General features: G+C 46.7%; 1 pseudogene; it reads left to right on the top strand.

Moving 5' to 3' along the window:
• Window positions 1-1542, top strand: LOC126999220 (uncharacterized; annotated as a pseudogene).
• Window positions 1543-21082: the final 19540 nt, after the last annotated feature.

The following is a 21082-nucleotide window of genomic DNA, read 5'->3' as shown; positions in this document are numbered from 1 at the left end:
ATGGCGTCCCAAAATGGCCGCCGTGAGGGTAAGGAGGAGGGCAAGGCCGAGGCTGACGCGGGTGATGCGAAGCCGAGCCAGATGGACTTGTTCGCTGCCATGCTGGCCAGTCTGAGGCAGGAATTGGATCAGAGAACAGAGAGGGCAGAACAGAGGGCAGACGAGAGGGCACGAGAGCAGGCTCAGAGGGCAGACGAGAGGGCACACCATCTTGCCGAGGTCCTCCAGAGCAGTCTCTCGTCCCTGAAGGCGGAAACCCAGCAGTACACCGACAAGGCCTGCGACAGCGTTAAGAGTGAACTGCTGGGAGAGGTGCAGACTCTGAAAGGCGAGGTCCAGGGCCTGAGGGAGGAGGTGGAGGCGGAGAGGCAGCGGCGAGAGTTGGCAACGTCACGCGGGGAGGAACAAGAAGAGTCACGCGTGCTGGCGGCAAGCACCAGGGTGACGGACTTGCTGGGGTCCTCGTGGGGCCCCTGGCAAAAACCCCTGGGGCCTCGCAGCGTTGTGTCAGAGCCAGCAGCTGCCGCAGGAGGTTGGGGAGCCATCGGAGCTGCCCCCTTGGGTCCAACTGGCGCTGGAATCGGACCCACTCACCCCGCCTCTCTGCCGCCTTCACCGCCGCCCTCTCCATGCCGGCCGGCTCACAGCCCACGTGCTCCGCTTACCCCCCCATCCAGCCCCTCGGCTTCCCGCCGTTCGGGGAGGCGCAAGCCGGCGGAGTATGACGGGAAGGTGGCCTGGGAGGCCTATGTTGCCCAGTTTGAGATGCTAGCTGCTGCCCAGGGCTGGGACGAGGCTGAGAAGGCGCTGCAGTTGGCAACAGCGCTTCGGGGCCCAGCTGTGGAGGTGTTGGGGCACCTGCCGCCGGCCCAACCTGCCTCTTACGGGAGCATGGCGGAGGCCCTGCGGTGACGTTTCGGGCACCACCTTCAGGCCGAGGTGTACCGAGCTCGCCTGAAGAAGCGAACTCGGGAGCGCGGCGAGACACTGTCGCAGCTGGCGCAGGACGTGGAAGCGCTGGTCAGAAGGTCGTATCCTGCTGCCCCGGAAGAGATGATCGTGGTGCTGGCCCGCGATTTCTTTGTTGACGCTCTGCACGACCAGCAGCTGCAGATTTACGTTAAGCAGGCGCACCCTGGGGACCTGCAGGTGGCGCTGGCGAGGGCCTTGGAATTCGAGGCCTTCCTGAAGACGACCAGCGGCCTAGGGGCGGCCGCCCAGCCCCGCCGTGACCTCCGGGGCCGGAAGGCGAAGGTGGAGAAGAAGGCGGCGTCGAGGAAGGCGAGCCCGGACGGTTTTCTCGGCTCGTGTTGGGGCTGTGGCAAGAAGGGGCATATGCGCAGTCGTTGTCCGAGGGAGCGAAGGACGCGTTCCCTTGACCGACTGAGTTCTGACGCCTTTCAGCCTTGCTGCAAGGACTGTGGCAAGTCTGGCCACCGTTCGAGCGCCTGCCCCAAGCCAAAGGAGGTAGTGCAGGCGGGAAACCCGGACAGGCTGGAGAAGGGGGCCGAATCCCAGGTCCCCGGGCCCCGACTTGCGTAAGCTGCCGCCGGATAACCAGTGCGATGCAGGTGGAGGGATCAGTGGACGGGAAGCCATGCCGCCTGACAGTGGACACCGGGGCTGAGAAGACCTTGGTGCGGGCTGATATGCTGGCCGCCACGCGACTCCCAGACGCGCCACAGAGGCTGTGCGGCGTCACGGGGCACTGTGTGCAGCTCAAGGGCCCAGTGGAGGTTCGTATCGGCGTAGGCAGCGCTGTGGAGCGGCTGCCGGTGTACGTCGCCGATCTGGACGAGCCGTGTTTGCTGGGCCTCGACTACCTGACGCAGAGCAAGGCTTGTGTCGACCTCGGACGGAAGCTGGTGAGGGTACGCGGTCAAGACGTGCCCTTGCTTCCGGAGGTTGGCTGTGCAGAGGTAGTCGCGGCTGAGCGTCTGCACCTTGCCCCTAGGACGGAGGCCAGGGTCCGGTGTCGTCTGTCCAGAGCGATGCGTGGAGCGGAAGGCATGGTGGAGCCCACGGAAAACCTGCGGCTGGCTGACGGCGTGGCAGTCGGACGGAGCCTCGTTGGGGCGGGGCAGGATTTAGTTACGGTGCTGGTAGCTAACTTCTCCGACGAAGCCCGGAAGGTACCCGCTGGTGCCAAGCTGGGCACCTGTGAGGAGGTGGAGCGCACAGAGGAGACGTCGGGCAGCGAGGAGTCGGCCGCCGTGGGGCCGCTGCCCGACTTCCTGGAGGATTTGGCGCACCGGAGCGCCGCTACCTGACGGAGGCGCAGACGGAGAAGATGCGCCACACCCTGACCTAGTACGCGGACGTGTTCAGCAGGGGTGACTTGGATCTGGGCCGCACGGGGTTGGTGAAGCATAGCATCAACACGGGAAATAGTGTGCCCATCAAGAGCCCGCCCCGACGTATTGCACCAGCCAGGCGGGAGGAAATGCAGCGCACTGTCAACGAGCTGGCGGCGCAGGGGGTGATTGAGCGGTCAGACAGTCCTTGGTCCTCAGCGGTAGTCCTGGTTAAGAAGAAGGACGGCACGCAGCGCTTCTATGTGGACTACCGGGCGCTGAATGATGTGACTGTCAAGGACTCTTACCCCCTGCCTAGGATCGACGACACGCTCGACGCACTGGTGGGTCCAGGTGGTTCTCCACACTCGACCTGAAGTCGGGTTACCACCAGGTGGAGATGGCAGAGGAGGATAAGCCGAAGACCGCTTTCTCTTTCGGGCAGGGTTTGTGGCAGTTCAACATCATGCCCTTTGGTCTCTGCAACGCCCCTGGCTGTTTTGAGCGCCTGATGGAGAGGGTGTTGGAGGGCCTGCAGTGGAAGACAGCGCTCGTCTACATCGACGACGTCATCGTCTTCGGGAGCACCTTCGAGGAGGAGCTGGAGCGGCTGGAGGAGGTTCTACAGCGGCTGAGGAAGGCCAACCTCAAGCTCAGCCCCAAGAAGTGTTCGCTCTTCCAGCACGAGGTGCCGTTCCTGGGGCATGTCGTCAGTCGGGACGGCGTGTGCACCGACCCGCAGAAGGTGGCAGTGGTGGAGAAGTGGCCCGTGTCAAAAATTTATTTGACAGGGAATAATAAAAATAAAACTACAAAAAAAGGGGGGGAGTAATTATAAGAAAAATGCTACTCCTACTTAGAGGAGAGGACTAGATTACACAGCTAACGGCAACAACAAAAATGCTACTCCTACTTACGAGGAGAGGACTAGATTACACAGCTAACGGCAACAACAAAAATGCTACTCCTACTTACGAGGAGAGGACTAGATTACACAGCTAACGGCAACAACAAAAATGCTACTCCTACTTACGAGGAGAGGACTATATTACACAAGTAACAAATAAAAAATAAGTTAACCAGCAAACTAACTTAGATAAAACTATGCTTCAAAGAGCTGCTTCGAATAGCGCTTCAGAGTGCGAGGGAAGGCAGCGAGAGAGGAAGCGAGCCTGTCAGAGGCAGCAGCTTATAGCTATTGAAATGAGACGGGTCGGCGCTGGTTGTGCTCCACCGTCGGGCTCGATATTTACTTGGACACGGCAAGCAGTCGACGCCCTGGATTTCTACTACTTACTGCCGGGATACGTCAAACTACAATACTGCTCCCGCATCACCAGTCTTACCAGATACGGCGAGCAGACACGACGCCCGGACTACTATACTACTAACAACTAGGATTCGTCGATCAACAATACTGCTGCCTGTCATTAACACCCTGATGATTACAGCTAAGTACCTTTCTAGCATTAATCCTAATTTGGCCAAATAGGTGAGGTGTTAGGAGGGGAAAGAAATACGCACGACTCAAGAGAATCGGAGACGTTGCGTATGAAGCAGTACTGTACGCGTGGTGCGTCATAACGTCCACGCGACAGAAGGGCAGTAAAGTGTTCGGCACCACGAATAAGCGGTGTCGTTACGGAGCATGAAAACAACAAACCTCAGGTAAATTATATTAATAGTTCAGAATCACCTGAGGTTGTCATGCTAAATAAATTAACTTTCACAACAATTCACTAAATCATTACGTTTCGCCCTTTTCAGTGGTTTGTTTAGGGTACGAGGACAACATTCAAATAACTGGAATCCATCTCCCTTTTATGTGAGTAGAAACCTGAACACCTTTTTATAAACCCAGCATTTAACTGTGAGCCACACCTACGAAGGTGAGGGGATTTCAGAGGGTTTACCCCAATAAGTGGCTACATATTTTCCACAGCCCGTTCCCACCAATGTGGCGGAAGTCAGGAGCTACCTGGGCCTGTGCACGTACTACCGCCGCTTCGTGCAGGACTTCGCCAGCGTGGCAGCCCCTCTCCACCGGCTCACCAGGAAAGGGGCGTGCTTCCTGTGGGACGAGGCGTGCCAGGCCGCGTTCGACGGCCTGAAGAAGGCACTGGTGGAGGCACCGGTCCTGCCTTATCCGGACCCGAAGCTTCCCTACCTGTTGGACACCGACGCCAGTGCCGAGGGCGTCGGGGCGGTCCTGTCACAAGTGAAAGACTGAAGGGAGCACGTCGTGGCCTACTACAGCGCCAAGTTCAGTAGACCTGAGCGCAACTACTGCGTGACGAGGAAGTAGCTGCTGGCGGTGGTGAAGTGTCTCGAGCACTTCCACCCGTACCTATACGGCGCTGAGTTCACCGTCCGGACCGACCACGCTGCCCTGCAGTGGTTGAAGACGCTGAAGGCGCCGGAGGGTCAGCTGGCGAGGTGGTTGGGGCGTCTCGAACAGTATAACTATCGCATCGTCCACCTCCCGGGTCGACGCCCGTGTGAGGCTGGCTGCTCACACTGTGCCCAGAAGGACTCTGACCCTCTGTGCCTCCGCCTGCAGGTGCTAGCGGGCGTCGCTGAGGGGGATGACAAGTGGCGTAAGGCGCAGCGTGAGGACGCTGATCTCGCTCCCATCATCCAGTGGCTCGAGGCTGGCGGGGAGCGCCCCGGCTGGGAGGCAGTGGCGGTGGAAAGCCCCGCCACTAAGTGCCTAGTAGTTCAGTGGGAAACTTTGCGAGTAGACGAGAGAGGTGTGTTAGTAAAGCGCTGGGTGGCGTTGAGCGGCGTGGGTGGTGACGCGTGGGTTGTGTTAGTGCCCCGAGCCTTGCGCGCTGAGGTGCTGAGGGAGTTACATGCCGGACTTACCAGTGGCCACTTGGGCGAGAAAAAGACCCTGTGCCGTCTCCGTCAACCCTTCTACTGGGTGGGATTCCGTGGGAATGCGAAGTGACGTGTCCGAGTGGTGTAGAGCGTGTGACGTGTGCAGTGCAAAGAAGGGCCCCGCCAAGAGAAACCGAGCTCCGTTACAGGTGTACTGCGTGGGGGCGCCCATGGAGCGGGTGGCCGTGGACATTGCCGGCCCGCTGCCTCTCACGCCACGGGGTAACCGGTACATATGTGTGGTGATGGACTATTTCACCAAGTGGCCCGAGGCGTATGCACTCCCTAACCACGAGGCCGAGACCGTGGCGGGCGTGCTGGCGAATGAATTCTTTACCCGGTTTGGTGTACCCGCGGAACTGCACTCTGACCAAGGCCGTGAGTTTGAGTCCCGAGTGTTCCGGGAGTGTTGTGAGCTGTTGGGGGTGCGCAAGACCCGGACGACGCCCCTCCATCCGCAGTCTGACGGCATGGTGGAGCGCTTCAATCGGACCCTTGCGCAACAGTTGGCCAAGTATTGCGGGGAAGGCCAAGAAGACTGGGACGTCAAGCTGCCCGCTATGCTGATGGCGTACCGGTCCGCTGTGCATGAGGCAACGGACTACACGCCCGCCCGCCTCATGTTCGGCCGGGAGCTTAGGCTACCGGTGGATTTGGCCACGGGGCGGCCCCCCGACGTGAGCTTGCCCACTGTCACCTCTGGCTTCGCAGCGGCACTGCAGGAAAACCTGGCTGAGGTGCACCGACGCATACGGGGCAAGCTCAAGGTGGCAGGCCAGGCCATGAAGGAGACATACGACCGGCGCATGAGGGACGTGAGGTACTCCGTGGGTGACAGTGTGGCTGCATAACCCCCACCGTAAACGAGGGCTCTCGCCGAAGCTACAGAGCCCCTGGGAGGGGCCGTACACGGTGGTGGCAGCCCTCTCTGACGTCACCTACCGGATTCGACGGGGACGAAAGCGCCCGTCTGTTGTCCACGTGGACCGGCTGTGGTTCGTTACCACGGTCCAGGGAGCTACTCCTGGGGCCATGGCGGGGAAGGAGAGGACGTATGCCCGAGCAGCAGCGACGAGGACGTGTCAGAGGTCGACCAAGGGGCGAACGAGAACATGGGCGGTGCGAGCGAAGCGGCAGACGTCAGTGACGACCCTGAGCAAGGACTTGGGGCCGACGACGCCGCTCTGGGGTGCCACCGCCTGCCTGCCGCCACCCGCATCTCCCCAGCGGCGCCCTCGGCGAGAGAGGCGTCGGCCGGGATGGTTAAGAGACTTTAGTGATGTCCCAGGGGACTGATCATTAGTTTGATTTATTTCATGTGTTTTGTTTGTTGAATGTTGGGGCAGCCGGGTCGACTGCCTTTCACCGGAGAGGATAGTGTTACGAATGTGCTGTATGTTAATGATTGTATGTGAAGCATGATGCAATGTTAGCTCAGCGTGGTGCAACTCTACTTGTTGGGACAAGAGAGACAGAGGGGAGCCCGGGGCCTCCGGCCACCGGGCAGGGGAGGTGCTGAGTCGGCAGTGGGAAGTTGCGAGCGAGAGGCGCTAAGGGTTGGTGGAGAAGACGCGTGTCTGGGCTTGGAGAGTGTTCAGCTGTGTGCTCCGCTCTCGAGCTGTGTGCATCCGGTGTGCGTGTCTGCCGTGCCCCTGTACTGTGCCTGATTAACTAACTGTTCTGTGCCCTTGAAAGTTGCTGTACTGTGTGAGGAACCTGTCATTAAACTAGAAATTAGTGTAGAACGTGTATCCTTTGTCCCCTGCCTCGTTCCCTCCTCCCCTCGGTGTTCTTTGTCGGCCGCTGTGAGTGACTGGTGCCCGTGTGGTTGTTCTAGGGGATCACGCCGCCTGCCTGCCCGTAGATGGTGTGTGGTAGGGGGTGGCGTAACATTACTATTATTTCCGATTGGGGCAAGAGGAACCTGGTGTCCTTCAACGCCTCAAAAACACAGTTTTTCCACCTATCCACTCGACACAATCTTCCAAACAACTATCCCTATTCTTTGACAACACTCAGCTATCACCTTCTTCAACACTAAACATCCTCGGTCTATCCTTAACTCAAAATCTCAACTGGAAACTTCATATCTCATCTCTTACTGAATCAGCTTCCTCGAGGCTGGGCGTTCTGTACCGTTTCCACCAGTTTTTCTCCCACGCACAGTTGCTATCCATTTATAGGGGCCTTGTCCGCCCTCGTATGGAGTATGCATCTTATGATTGGGGGGCGCCACTCACACAGCTCTCCTTGACAGAGTGGACTTCAAAAGAAAATAATAAGAATTATTACAAACAGTGACTACCTTGCCCACACACAACCTCTCTTTAAAGAAACAAATTCCTTAAAACTTTTTGACATAAATAAGCTACAAATTGGGATTTACATGTATAAAAAGATCAAAAGTGAAACCTCCATGTCCTTACAGCCACAACATACTTATTTCACCCGTACTCATGAAAATTTACGTACACCTGCCCATAATTTAACACTTTTTCAACACTCACTTTCTTATTCAGGACCTAAAACCTGGAATTCTATTCCTAATAATATTAAAGCTCTAAATTCAGTACACTCCTTTAAAAAACAATTTAAAAAACATATTCTTCTCAATTATAATTATTAAGTCCATGTATCATCTGTCAGAGTGTGTCCTCAGCTTAATCAATTATTACCTTATACTATTATTATTGTATTAATACTATTACTTACATTATCATTTACAGTACTACCATATTATTTTTATAAATCAATTACAATTTTTTTACTAATTATATTGTGTTAATATTATCACTTTAATTATTATTTACACTACTATTACTTTATAATTATCACAATGTTAATTATTATTATTACTATAACTATTATTATTATTGTTATTATTATTATTATTATTATTATTATTATTATTATTATTATTATTATTATTATCATTTTACTTTTGTCATATATTATATGTTTGTATGTGTATATATATATATATATATATATATATATATATATATATATATATATATATATATATATATATATATATATATATATATATATATATATATATATATAATTTTTTTTTTTTTTTTTCACTATTGATTAAATCCAGCACCCAAGTTTCCAGTACTGCCCAAAAAGCTCCAAGCTTTAAGTGGGCTCCCTGCACTACAAAATTATTGTAAATACATAATTGTATAAAGGGATAATAAAATGTTTCAAATGTTTCAATGTGGAGTCAAAAGCTCTTCGTCTCATCAGCTCTCCTCCTCATACTGATAGTCTTCTACCTCTCAAATTTCGCCGCCATGTTGCCTCTCTTTCTATCTTCTATCGATATTTTCATGCTGACTGCTCTTCTAAACTTGCTAACTGCATGCCTCACCCCCTCCCGCGGCCCCGCTGCACACGACTTTCTACTCATGCTGTCTCACTCTACTCATGCATACTGTCCAAACCCCTTATACAAGAGTCAACCAGCATCTCCACTCTTTCATCCCTCACGCTGGTAAACTCTGGAACAATCTTCCTTCATCTGTATTTCCTCCTGCCTACGACTTGAACTCTTTCAAGATGAGGGTATCAGGACACCTCTCCTCCCGAAATTGACCTCTCTTTTTGGACACTCCTTTGACCTCTATTCAGGAGCAGTAAGTAGCGGGCTTTTTCTTATGCCCTTGAGCTGTTCCCTTAGCTGTAAAAAAAAAAAAAAAATACACACACACACATCTATATATATATATATATATATATATATATATATATATATATATATATATATATATATATATATATATATATATATATATATATATATACACACACACACACAAGAAAAATTCATTTGTCACATATATGTTGATTGCTCGGGAGCTGCGGATTTTAACCCTTACACTGCCAAGCTGCCGTTCGAGCGCGCATCTCACACGCCACAAACCTTTCCGACCTTCCCGTCATCACCGCACCCTCTTTTCATCCACATATTTATATTCTGTTAAGTTCCTGTACATGAAACTGTATTATATTTTGTAGCACAATACCTATAGTTAGGCATATGAATACAATTTACTTTATACCTTATGCACATGACGAACATATTTTCTGAAAAATAATAATAGCAATGTTTAGCCTAATTTATGTATGTTTCATATACATTATTTCCCTATGAAGGCTACTCCCTCCCCGAAAAAGGAGCGGCAATGTAGAATTTGTTTCCTGTAAAAATTTCGTCTTCGGACGCAGCAGTTCCTTGCTGCGAGTGCGTTCGAATCTTTGGCAAAAGCCTAGAAAATAGTATGTACACGTAAAGCAAAATGTGTTCATGACGCAACAAATACTTATAATGTGTAAAGATAAACGTGTACCTTACAAACAATTCAGCTGCTGAACGAAATGAAAAATAACGAAATTAATTAGTTTTTACCAGCTAAAACGCACTCAAGCCTCGACGGTTACCAAGGAAACAAGATACCGATTGTCAACGACATTACTCTTATATATATATATATATATATATATATATATATATATATATATATAAAGAGATATATAGATAGATATAATAAATATATATATATATATATATATATATATATATATATATATATATATATATATATATATATATATACATATATATATATATATATATATATATATATATATATATATATATATATATATATATATATATATATATATATATATATATATATATATATATATATATATATATATATATATATATATATATATATATATATATATATATATATATATATATATATATATATATATATATATATATATATATATATATATATATATATATATATATATATATATATATATATATATATATATATATATAGTAACTCGATTTACGCGAGTATTGCGTCTTTGAAGAGGTCGCGTAAATCAAAAACAAAGTAAATCAAACAAGAGGTAGGTTTCTGTCGAAAAATAAATACCGTATTTTGCGGCGTGTAACGCGCACCGGCGTATAACGGGCACCCCAAACTTTAAAACAACAATTATGAAAAAAAAATGTTCTTAAAATGCTCAGAAATATGTACGGGTTAAAGAACATTGACAATGTACTGTTTCCCGAAATTTATATATTTTTGGTGTAATCTTTACTGCTTGAATTGACAAGTGTCCTTGAGTAAAGCAATGAAAATGGCGGCCGGGCTGGTGTTGTGAGAAATACATCCCCGTAAACATACTGATGATGCACAGCTTGATATCATAATAAGCATATTATTCCCACCATCACTCGTAGGTTATGACAGACAATTAGGGAAGACACAATTCACACGGTTCTGGTGAGACGCGGCATGCATCTGTTTGTTGTGTGGGTGTGGTTGTGTGGTTTTCAAACAATGCAAATGGCGCCGGGCTGGTGTTGCGAGAAATACTGATTATGTACAGCTTCTGAGATCATAATTAGCTTATTATTCTCACCATCACTTGTAGGTTATGACAGACAACTAGGCAAGACACAATTCACGCGGTTCTAGTGACACGCGGCATGCAGCTGTTTGTTGTGTGGGTGTGGTTGTGTGGTTTGTAAGCAATGCAAATGGCGGCCGGGCTGGTATTGCGCGAAATAACTCCTCATACAAGACTCATGATGTACAGTTTCTGATATCATATTTACCCCATTATTCTCACTAATATTAATAATTAATAATGAACACATGGATATTTTTTTCCAATATGATTTTTTTATGTAGCTCGTACTGCTCCTTAGTCATACAATCGTAAGCCACCTGTGACATCAAGATTAAGATCATACAAATGGCGCCCGACGGAAAAACGAGATAACAGCAAGGCATGGGCGATCCTCCACCGATTTAATTTTTTTATAGTAGTTATTTGATCGCCCTGTATTCTATGGTAACATATTATAAGACTGCCATGGACTATGAAGGATCATTAACAATAATAAAGGTAAGTTTGCAGTTGTTATTGGATAAAACGAAAAATAGACCATTAAAAACACTCCAAAGAAGAAAAAAAAAAATCATTAAAAATTTGTACATTCGGCGCATAACGCGCTGGGCTAAACTTTCAGGCATTTTTTATGTGAAAAAGGTGCGCGTTATACGCCTGAGAATACTATTCACTTCATTCAGTGGAGAGAGAGAGAGAGAGAGAGAGAGAGAGAGAGAGAGAGAGAGAGAGAGAGAGAGAGAGAGAGAGAGAGAGAGAATATCCATATCACCGAGATATCCACTCAGGCACTCAGTCTCAGCCTCACTCGTCTGAGAAAGAAATGAGGGACACTGAGCGACTGGCTAGTATTGGTACCGATACCGAGCAGTCTGGTACCGGTACCGTACCGTATAGCTGGTACCGTTAGTACCGGTACTGGTACCGTTACCTGCCCACCCCTATCGTTGAGTAGCGTGGCAGCGTGGGTACTGTATTGTTGTTCAAGTGGCGCGCGGGAAGAACTGAGCTCAGCTGTGTGGCCGCGGCGCCGTGTGAGTCCAGTTGCGTGAGACATATGGTGGCCACTCCATAAAATATCGCGTATAAGTGGAAAAACGTGTAAATTAAACAATTATTTGGATTTTCGACCCCGCGTTATTTAAAAAACGCGTAAAACAAACTCGCGTAAATCGAGAGTTACCTGTGTATATATATATATATATATATATATATATATATATATATATATATATATATATATATATATATATATATATATATATATATATATATATATATATATATATATATATATATATATATATATATATATATATATATATATATATATATATATATATATATATATATATATATATATATATATATATATATATATATATATATATATATATATATATATATATATATATATATATATATATATATATATACTGATTGTCAACGACATATATATATATATATATATATCTATATATATATATATATATATTTATATATATATATATATATATAATTATATATATATATATATATATGTAGATATAGAGAGAGAGAGAGAGAGAGAGAGAGAGAGAGAGAGAGAGAGAGAGAGAATAAATATATATATATATATATATATATATATATATATATATATATATATATATATATATATATATATATATATATATATATATACCGATTGTCAACTGTTGGGACCCAGAATATGGACAAACAGAAGACGACCATAGCAGCACAGTTAATTAAAAGTGACCCCAATCAGAGGCAAATACCGAGTGGAGATATGGAGACAAGAATTGTAAATATGACAGGAGAGGGAAGGAAAGCAATTAGTCAGATATACAAAGTTGTAAACATCTGATAAGCACTAACACTACTGAGAGGTTATGGAAAATACCCAGACCCACATACAGAAAGCAGATACCCAGTAGGCGTGGTCAGGAAGTGTGGATAACCATTCAAGAGGACTCTAACATGTCACGTGCGGTGTGACGAAATGCTATAAGCGAATAACTGAAAAGAGAAGTCACTGTGGGAGTGTCTTAAGAGTGAAATAACAAATAGTAGGAGAAGTAAACAATATAACATAATGAGCGAGCCAATGGTTGTTGACAGGAAGTATTAGCTACTGGTTATGTAGAAAATGAAGGCGTGTCAAAGATGTAGTTCCGCCTCAAGCAAGGAAAAATGTGACCTAGACAACAGTGATATGGGCAGACCGAGCCTTGCACTCGCTTCAAGCAGAATTGCTACTCACTCAGCTTAGAATGGCTGTTGTGATCTTAATCGTGAGTAGAAATTGAGAATCTAAGGGAAACCGACTGTATTGTCCTGAGATTATAATGTAGGAGATGTGAAGTAGGATTGTGAGGGACAGATTGTGATTATTTGTTTGCGATGTAAAGCAAAGGTAGAAAGCACTGGGTGTGGTATAATTTGGTGCTTCCGTGAAATTGTAGTAGATTATACTATAGGAATGTGTTATCAGGATGTGAGGAGAGTATTTAAATATTGTGATGTAAGCAGAGAGAAACAAACCACTGCTTGTGGAATGACGAGTGTTATTATTATTGGCAACAACTGAGCACAAATTGTAGTATTATGTTTAAAGACATGTCGTTTGTCATATGTTGTATCCATTGCTGAATATGCCAGCGTTATGATCGTCTGAGCATAGAATATTGCGTAAGGCAATTACTTTCATTTAATTTTAAATAAATGTATATTTTCTTTTTCCCTTGTTTATCCCCGAACACCAGTCTCCAATAACAACTTAAGCCGGATCACGCTACCAGGGATACGAGACGGTGAGATAATTTATGGAGTAATTAATGAGTGATAAAAGAGTTGATTTAATACAACAAAAGAAGGGTCCAAAACAACGACATAATTCATATATATATATATATATATATATATATAGATATATATATATATATATATATATATATATATACATATATATATATATATATATATATATATATATATATATATATATATATATATATATATATATATATATATATATATATATATATATATATATATATATATATATATATATATATATATATATATATATATATATATATATATATATATATATATATATATATATATATATATATATATATATATATATATATATATATATATATATATATATTTACGTCGCGGGCTATTGCGCCGTTAAGCTTTTTCACTGGTGGGGGCCTGATGGTCGGCCCAGCCCGTTGTGGCGCAGACAAGTGTTTATAGTGGCGCCATCTTGTTTTGGCTCATACTGCCCCATGGAGCTCATATTTGAGCCTCTCTTTGGAGAGGTAATGTAGAGTCCGGGTAGATAGGTGGTCTTCAGCTCAGCATGTGGGTAGTCTCTGGATTCGTACCCGCGTCCCTCCTGGATTTCCCGGACGGGGCGCCGGCACGCTAACCACTCACCCACTGCCTCCTCTAATATCTATCTATCTATCTTTTTTTTTTTTTTTTTTTTTTTTTTTTAACGTTTTGCCTATTGCGCCGGTAGGCATCTTCCCGGTGGGGCCTGTTGGTAGGCCCAAGGCTTCTTCCAGGTGGGGCCTGATGGTCGGCCCAGCCCGTTCTGGCGCAGGCGAGTGTTATTAGTGGCGCCATCCATCTATCTATTTATATTTATATATATACATATGTATATATATATATATATATATATATATATATATATATATATATATATATATATATATATATATATATATATATATATATATATATATATATATATATATATATATATATATATATATATATATATATATATATATATATATATATATATATATATATATATATATATATATATATATATATATATATATATATATATATATATATATATATATATATATATATATATATATATATACGGCGTGGGCTATTGCGCCGTTAAGCTTTTTCACTGGTGGGGGCCTGATGGTCGGCCCAGCCCGTTGTGGCGCAGACAAGTGTTTATAGTGGCGCCATCTTGTTTTGGCTCATACTGCCCCATGGAGCTCATATTTGAGCCTCTCTTTGGAGAGGGAATGTAGAGTCCGGGTAGATAGGTGGTCTTCAGCTCAGCATGTGGGTAGTCTCTGGATTCGTACCCGCGTCCCTCCTGGATCTCCTGAACGGGGCGCCGGCACGCTAACCACTCACCCACCGCCTCCTCTAATATCTATCTATCTATCTATCTGTCTATTTATATATATATATATATATATATATATATATATATATATATATATATATATATATATATATATATATATATATATGTGGATCACTGCGAGCCACCATCCTCTGGGAGCGACCTTCGAGCTCATTATTTGACCGGTCTATGGATGGGAAGGAAGCCAATACACACATTCACTCTCCGGGCTACGAGATCACAAATTCTCGATTTACATCCGGTATCAACTTATTGCCATGTGAAGTGGGTCTACACGTGAAAGGAAACATGCCCAAGTTTTTCAGTCCAGCCGGGGAATCGAACCCGGGTTCTTTTACGTGTGTGTGTGTGTAAATCACCTCCTCTTGGTCTGCTGCGGGTCTCTCTCGAGACAGCCAGCCGTTCCCCTACGGAAGAGCACAGAGCTCAGTGTGTGTGTGTGTGTGTGTGTGTGTGTGTGTGTGTGTGTGTGTGTGAGTTTACAACATAATATAGTATTTGTGTTTCCACCTTTTCGGATTACCTAAACTCTGATAATATTATCGTGTTCAGGAGAATTTTATGTGTCAGCTGTTATTTTTTACTTCTTCAACGCCGTGGTAATTCTGTAAAAATAATCCAAATGAAGTAAAGCTTGGTAAACATTCATAACAACCGCTTTGACCTATTTTTATACTAGCCTTATGTTATTTATATTTGTTAATTTGAAATTTATTCATTACAGTTCCAATGCACTACCATCCTAAGTTTATTGATGAAAGAAAGAAGAAACTATTACGCGAGATAGGTGAACCACAGATAATACTGAAAACTTGAAGTGCGGAAAGTCCAGCGGATGGAAGGCGAGAAGGGACGCACTGAAGTTATTCTTCCCAAGGCAAGTATAGAGAAGGTATCGTCATACAGGCGGGAGGAAATCACTCGTTGGCAACTCCTATAGCCTTCACAAGCATCCCGCCCCATTTCACACACCCTGTTTCGATCAAAAAAACTCACTGAGGTTTTCATTCGCATTTGTTTACTGTCAGGCTCGCCGCTCACCCTGCCGTGGCCTTTGGGCTGTGCGTGAGCGGCGAGTCTGACTTGAGTAAACAAATGCCAATGCGCATGAACGCTGTCACGGCCCGGCTTATGTTCAGAGGCGATTTTGACCCTATGCATATTTTTACCTCGGGACGTACCACATATCATCAGAAGCAGAAAAGCATGTAGATTTAGGATCTGTGCTTAAAAAAGTGATGAGACGAAAACCAGCGGAGTACTAAGGAGTTGAAGGGAAATGAGTGCAAGAGAATGTTTACTCCATAGTTCACTTAACTCTGATTTTCGTATGTGTAATTTTACATTATGGTTACAATTTTATGCTAGTGTGATGCAGAATTTTCTCAGGAAGATGATGGTGGTCTCAGTTTTTCGTAAAAATTAATGTTGGGGTCAGGAAACAGGGTGGGAGTGAGGTGTGTGAAGTCGTCGGTTTTGGCAGATAATGAAGATGGGGCGGGGCTTAATTAGGCTCGAGGAAGGGGAGGAGCTTATCGAGACGCCAGCCAATCATCGTCCAGGATGAGATGCCGTGAACATTTCTATTTATATTTTTTATTCACCAACAATTGCTTCATAGGGTATATAACAAAAAATCCACATCTTATTTTATTTTATTGTAGTAGTTGATAACATAAAACACATCCTAGAGGTCCTAATAAAAAAGCTCATTTAAAAATTTGGTTCTTCACGTTCTTTGAGAGTGATGATACCTCTCTATACTTGCTTTCATCCTTCCACCTCGGAATAGACTGCAAACGTGCGTGTTGCCGTACATAAGAGATGAAAGTTAGAGTTATTCTGTCAAACATTTATTGGTAAGCACACAACATCGACCCCAGAAAAGTTGGAGCTATAGTGAAACATGTCATTGGGATCTGTTATGCAACTTCCTCACTAAATAGCTACAAACTTTTCTGGGGTCAATGTGTTTGTTGTGTATATGTAGCATTAAATGTTTGACAGAATAAGCTCTGACACGGCAATTCCATCTCTTATGTACGACAACACGTTTGCAATCTATTTCAAGTTGAAGGAACAACTTACAGTGCGTCCCTTCTTGCCTTCCCTCCGCGAGGCGTCTTGGGAGAAGTTTCAGCTGCGTACGAAGACAATGGATACGGATATAAATAAATATATAAATATGTAAATAAATTATGCTGCCTAGTTTATTCTAATTGTTCTAGAATGATAAAATGTGCTTGTTTATAAGATCATCTGACTAAAGGACAAAGTACATTCCTACTGGAGAGGTAATTCAAAATAATGTTATGCCGGACGTGTTACTTGGGTTCAGTGTCTCCGTCAGGAGACTCCGTGGGAGGGAGATATGTAAACACTTTGCACAGCTTCTGTAGTTTAATATTCTTCCTAAGTAGTAGCTACACTTCACTCTGACTCTTCACTTACCACTAGCTTACTATGACTGGGGCTGGACTCCTCTCGCCCTCTTCTCCTATATATATCCAGAACAATACAGTCTAGAATGTTACAGTATATTTTAGATCATACAAGATCATGTAGCAAAAGTATGTGCGAGTTGGCAACACTTCCCGCCTGGGGCCATTTCGCGGGCGCGAACGAGGCTTTGCTCCCCGCCCCCTTGCTCGCTCTTCCCGGAGCCTTCTAGAGCCTCATGGACGCCGGGGGAAGCTTCCAGCACAACACTATCCCCCCCTCTTAATTGTGATCGTCCCGATCACACACTTAACTATATACAAACATAAGAGAATTAATCAAAAACATAATAATCGTCGTATCGCTGTGGACGCCTGCGTTGTCTCTGTCTTCTGCTCGGTGTCTCCTGCGCGTCTATCTCCTGGTGCGCCTCGTTGTCGTCCGCTTCTTGGGGTGTCCCTGGAACATCTGCCGAAGCCGGGAGATTATCTCCCTCGGCTGAAAGGTCCAGAAGGCCTATGTCGTCGTCGACCTCCTCTCGGTCCTGGACGTCCCTTGCGTTTTCGTCGGCTGCTGGTTGTCTGTAGTTGTTCCAGGTGTAGTTTCCCGGACCGTGGTACCTCCATAGGCGGTTGACGTGGACAACTTTCGGCTTGGTCCTTTCCGTTCTCCGGATTCGGTAAGTCACGTCGGAGAGGCGTTCTAGCACAGTAGGCTATAAGGGCCTTCCCAGGGGCTCTGTAACTTTGGAGACTGTCCTTTCTTCCTCTGCGGGTTGTAAAGCCAGACTTGGTCTCCTTCCTTGAAGTCAACGTGGCTTGCTCTCATATTGTAACCGCGCTTCATGGCCTCCCCGTAGAACTTCAAGGCACCACGGACTTGATGGTGCACCTCTTCCAGCCGTTCCTCTAGTTGACGGGCAAAACTGGAGGCGTCCCTTGGAAGGCTTTCCCCAGGAGGCCTTCCTGTTAGTAGGTCCACCGGCAATCGCAGCTCACGTCCAAACATCAGCTTTGCCGGTGAATACCCCGTAGTCTCGTGGGCGGCAGACCTGTAGGCCATGAGAAGCGCAGGCAGCTTCTGATCCCATGAAGACTGATCATTGTTGCACTGCTTGGCCAACTCCTGGCCCAACGTCCAATTAAATCTCTCCACCATTCCATCTGACTGTGGGTGCAGAGGGGTGGTCCGGGTCTTCTTGATACCCAGAAGCTTGCAGCACTCAGCAAGGGCTGTTGACTCAAAATTCCTTCCCTGGTCGGAATGGAGCTCGTTAGGCACACCGAAGCGACAGAAGAACTCCTCCACCAAAACCTTGGCGATGGTAGTGGCTTCCTGGTCAGGGATGGCGTAGGCTTCCGGCCACTTGGTGAAGTAATCCATTGTGACGCAGATGTACCTATTTCCGTTCGTCGTCAGAGGCAAGGGTCCTGCTATATCCACTGCCACCCGTTCCATGGGGGCTCCAACCTGGTATAGTTGCAATGGGGCACGGTGACGCTTCTTGGGGCCCTTCTTTGCACAGCACACCTCACACGCGTGACAGCATTCTTCCACGTCCTTCCTCATGCCAACCCAGTAGAACCTTTGGCGCAGGCGACTCAGTGTCTTCTTTACCCCAAGGTGTCCGCTGGTGATGCTGTCGTGCATTTCTTTCAAGACACCTTCCCGGGACTTCACAGGTAGCACCGTGGACCAGTAGTGGTCTAGATCATCATGAGAGACCCAGCGTCGCTGCAACACCCCGTCGTCCATCCGAAGAGTGTCCCACTGAGTCCAGTAATTCTTGGTGGTAGGGCTTTCTCTCGAGATTACTTCCCACCCAGGTCGCGTTGACGACTGACTCAGCCACTCCATAATTGGTCTCAGATCTCGGTCCTCCCGCTGCAGTTTTCCCGTCTTCCCATGGCACCTCCGCTGCCTGTTCCACTGTAGTGCGGCGGCACATATTCTGGACGGTTTCCCTCTGGAGGCAATGTTGACACTCAGGTAGGCAGGGGCGCCGGCTCAAGCTGTCCGCGTTACCGTGTGTCAGCTCAGATCGGTGCACAATAGTGTAGTGATGCTGCTCTACTTTACCTATCCAACGAGCAAGCTGGCCTTCAGGGTTTTTCAGTGACTTCAACCACCGCAATGCAGCGTGATCCGTGCGGATGGTGAAAGTTGCACCGTACAGGTAAGCATGGAAAAAGTTAAGGCTCTTGATTACTGCCAGGAGTTCTTTCCGGGTCACGCAATAGTTTTTCTCGGCTGGGGTGAGCTTCTTGCTGAAGTAGGCCACAACCCGTTCCATGTCGGCACATGCCTGGGACAGCACTCCACCAATCCCCTCATCACTGGCATCACAATCCAGTGTAAAAGGCTTAGAGGGGTCTAGGTAGGTGAGTACGGGCGAGCTGATGAGGGCCTCCTTGAGCTTCTCAAAGGCAACCTGAGTTTCCGCTGTCCACTCAAACTTGCGCCCCTTCTTCGTCAGGAGGTGCAGTGGTGCAGCAATCGTAGCGAAGCCTTTCACAAACCTGCGGTAGTATGAGCACAACCCGAGGAAGCTCCGCAGCTTCTTCACGTTGGTGGGTGTCGGCCAGTCCCTTACCGCAGCCACCTTCTCAGGATCAGTGCGTACTCCAGCCTCGCTCACGATGTGTCCCAAGTATTGGACCTCCTTTTGGAAGAGGCAGCATTTCTTCGGGCTGAGCTTAAGGTGTGCAGCTCTAAACCGGGCGAAAACCTCTGATAGCCTTTCCATCTCCTGCTCGAAGGTCTGGCCAAAGACAATCACGTCGTCGAGGTAGATGAGTGCCGTCTTCCAGTGAAGTCCCTCCAGCACCCTCTCCATCAGCCGCTCGAACGTGGCCGGCGCGTTGCATAGGCCAAAGGGCATGACCTTAAACTGCCATAGGCCTTGACCGTAGGAGAAGGCTGTTTTCTCTTTGTCCTGCTCCGCCATTTTGACTTGGTGATACCCAGACTTCATATCCAGTGTTGAAAACCACTTGGAGCCCACCAAAGCATCGAGCGTGTCGTCGATCCGTGGGAGTGGGTATGAATCCTTGATGGTGAGATCGTTGAGGGCTCGGTAGTCCACGCAGCACCTGAGGGAACCGTCCTTTTTCCTGCCGAGCACTACAGCAGACGCCCACGGGCTGCTGGACCGCTCGATTAACCCCTGTTGCCGGAGATCATCCATTACCTCATCCATCTCCTTGCGACGGGCTGGTGCCATCCTCCGAGGAGCTTGCTTCACTGGGCGGTGGCTACCTGTGTCGATGTGGTGCTCTACCAGGTCCGTACACCCCAAGTCCAGGTCTCCTGTGGAAAACACATCTGCATTCCTCACGAGAAGCTCCCTGAGCTGTTCCACTTGGGGCTCCTCTAGATACCTGGAGCTCCTGTCAAACAGGTCGCGCAGGTAGTCGGGCAGCTCCTCCTGGGGCTTCGTCAGGGTTCTCCTGCAGACACAGGTTCTCGGTTCCTGGTCGATCTCTTGGCACAACCGCACCATGGTCCCTTGTTCTATTTTCTTTGGGCTGAAGGAGACATTGGCCACGACGACAGGCACTTCCGCTGCAGTAGGGTCAACCAAAGTACTACCTACAATCATCCCGTTTTCTACCGGGCATCGACTTCCACTCTCTACCACACACAGACTAGCCGGGGGGACACCCATAATTTGACGGGGCAACAGCATCTCTGACCTCGGAGGAATAATGGTGGTGCGCTTGACCGTCACTGGCAGGCCCTCCACTTGGCAGCCCGTCATGGTGGTTCTCCTGCACATTGATATCTTCAGGGCATGTACAGGACAGACTGGTCGTTGCCGTGGGGC

This window comes from Eriocheir sinensis, chromosome 16 (assembly GCF_024679095.1).
Source record: "Eriocheir sinensis breed Jianghai 21 chromosome 16, ASM2467909v1, whole genome shotgun sequence".
NCBI classification, from domain to species: Eukaryota; Metazoa; Arthropoda; class Malacostraca; order Decapoda; family Varunidae; genus Eriocheir; species Eriocheir sinensis.
This window is presented reverse-complemented; position numbering and strand designations above follow the sequence as displayed.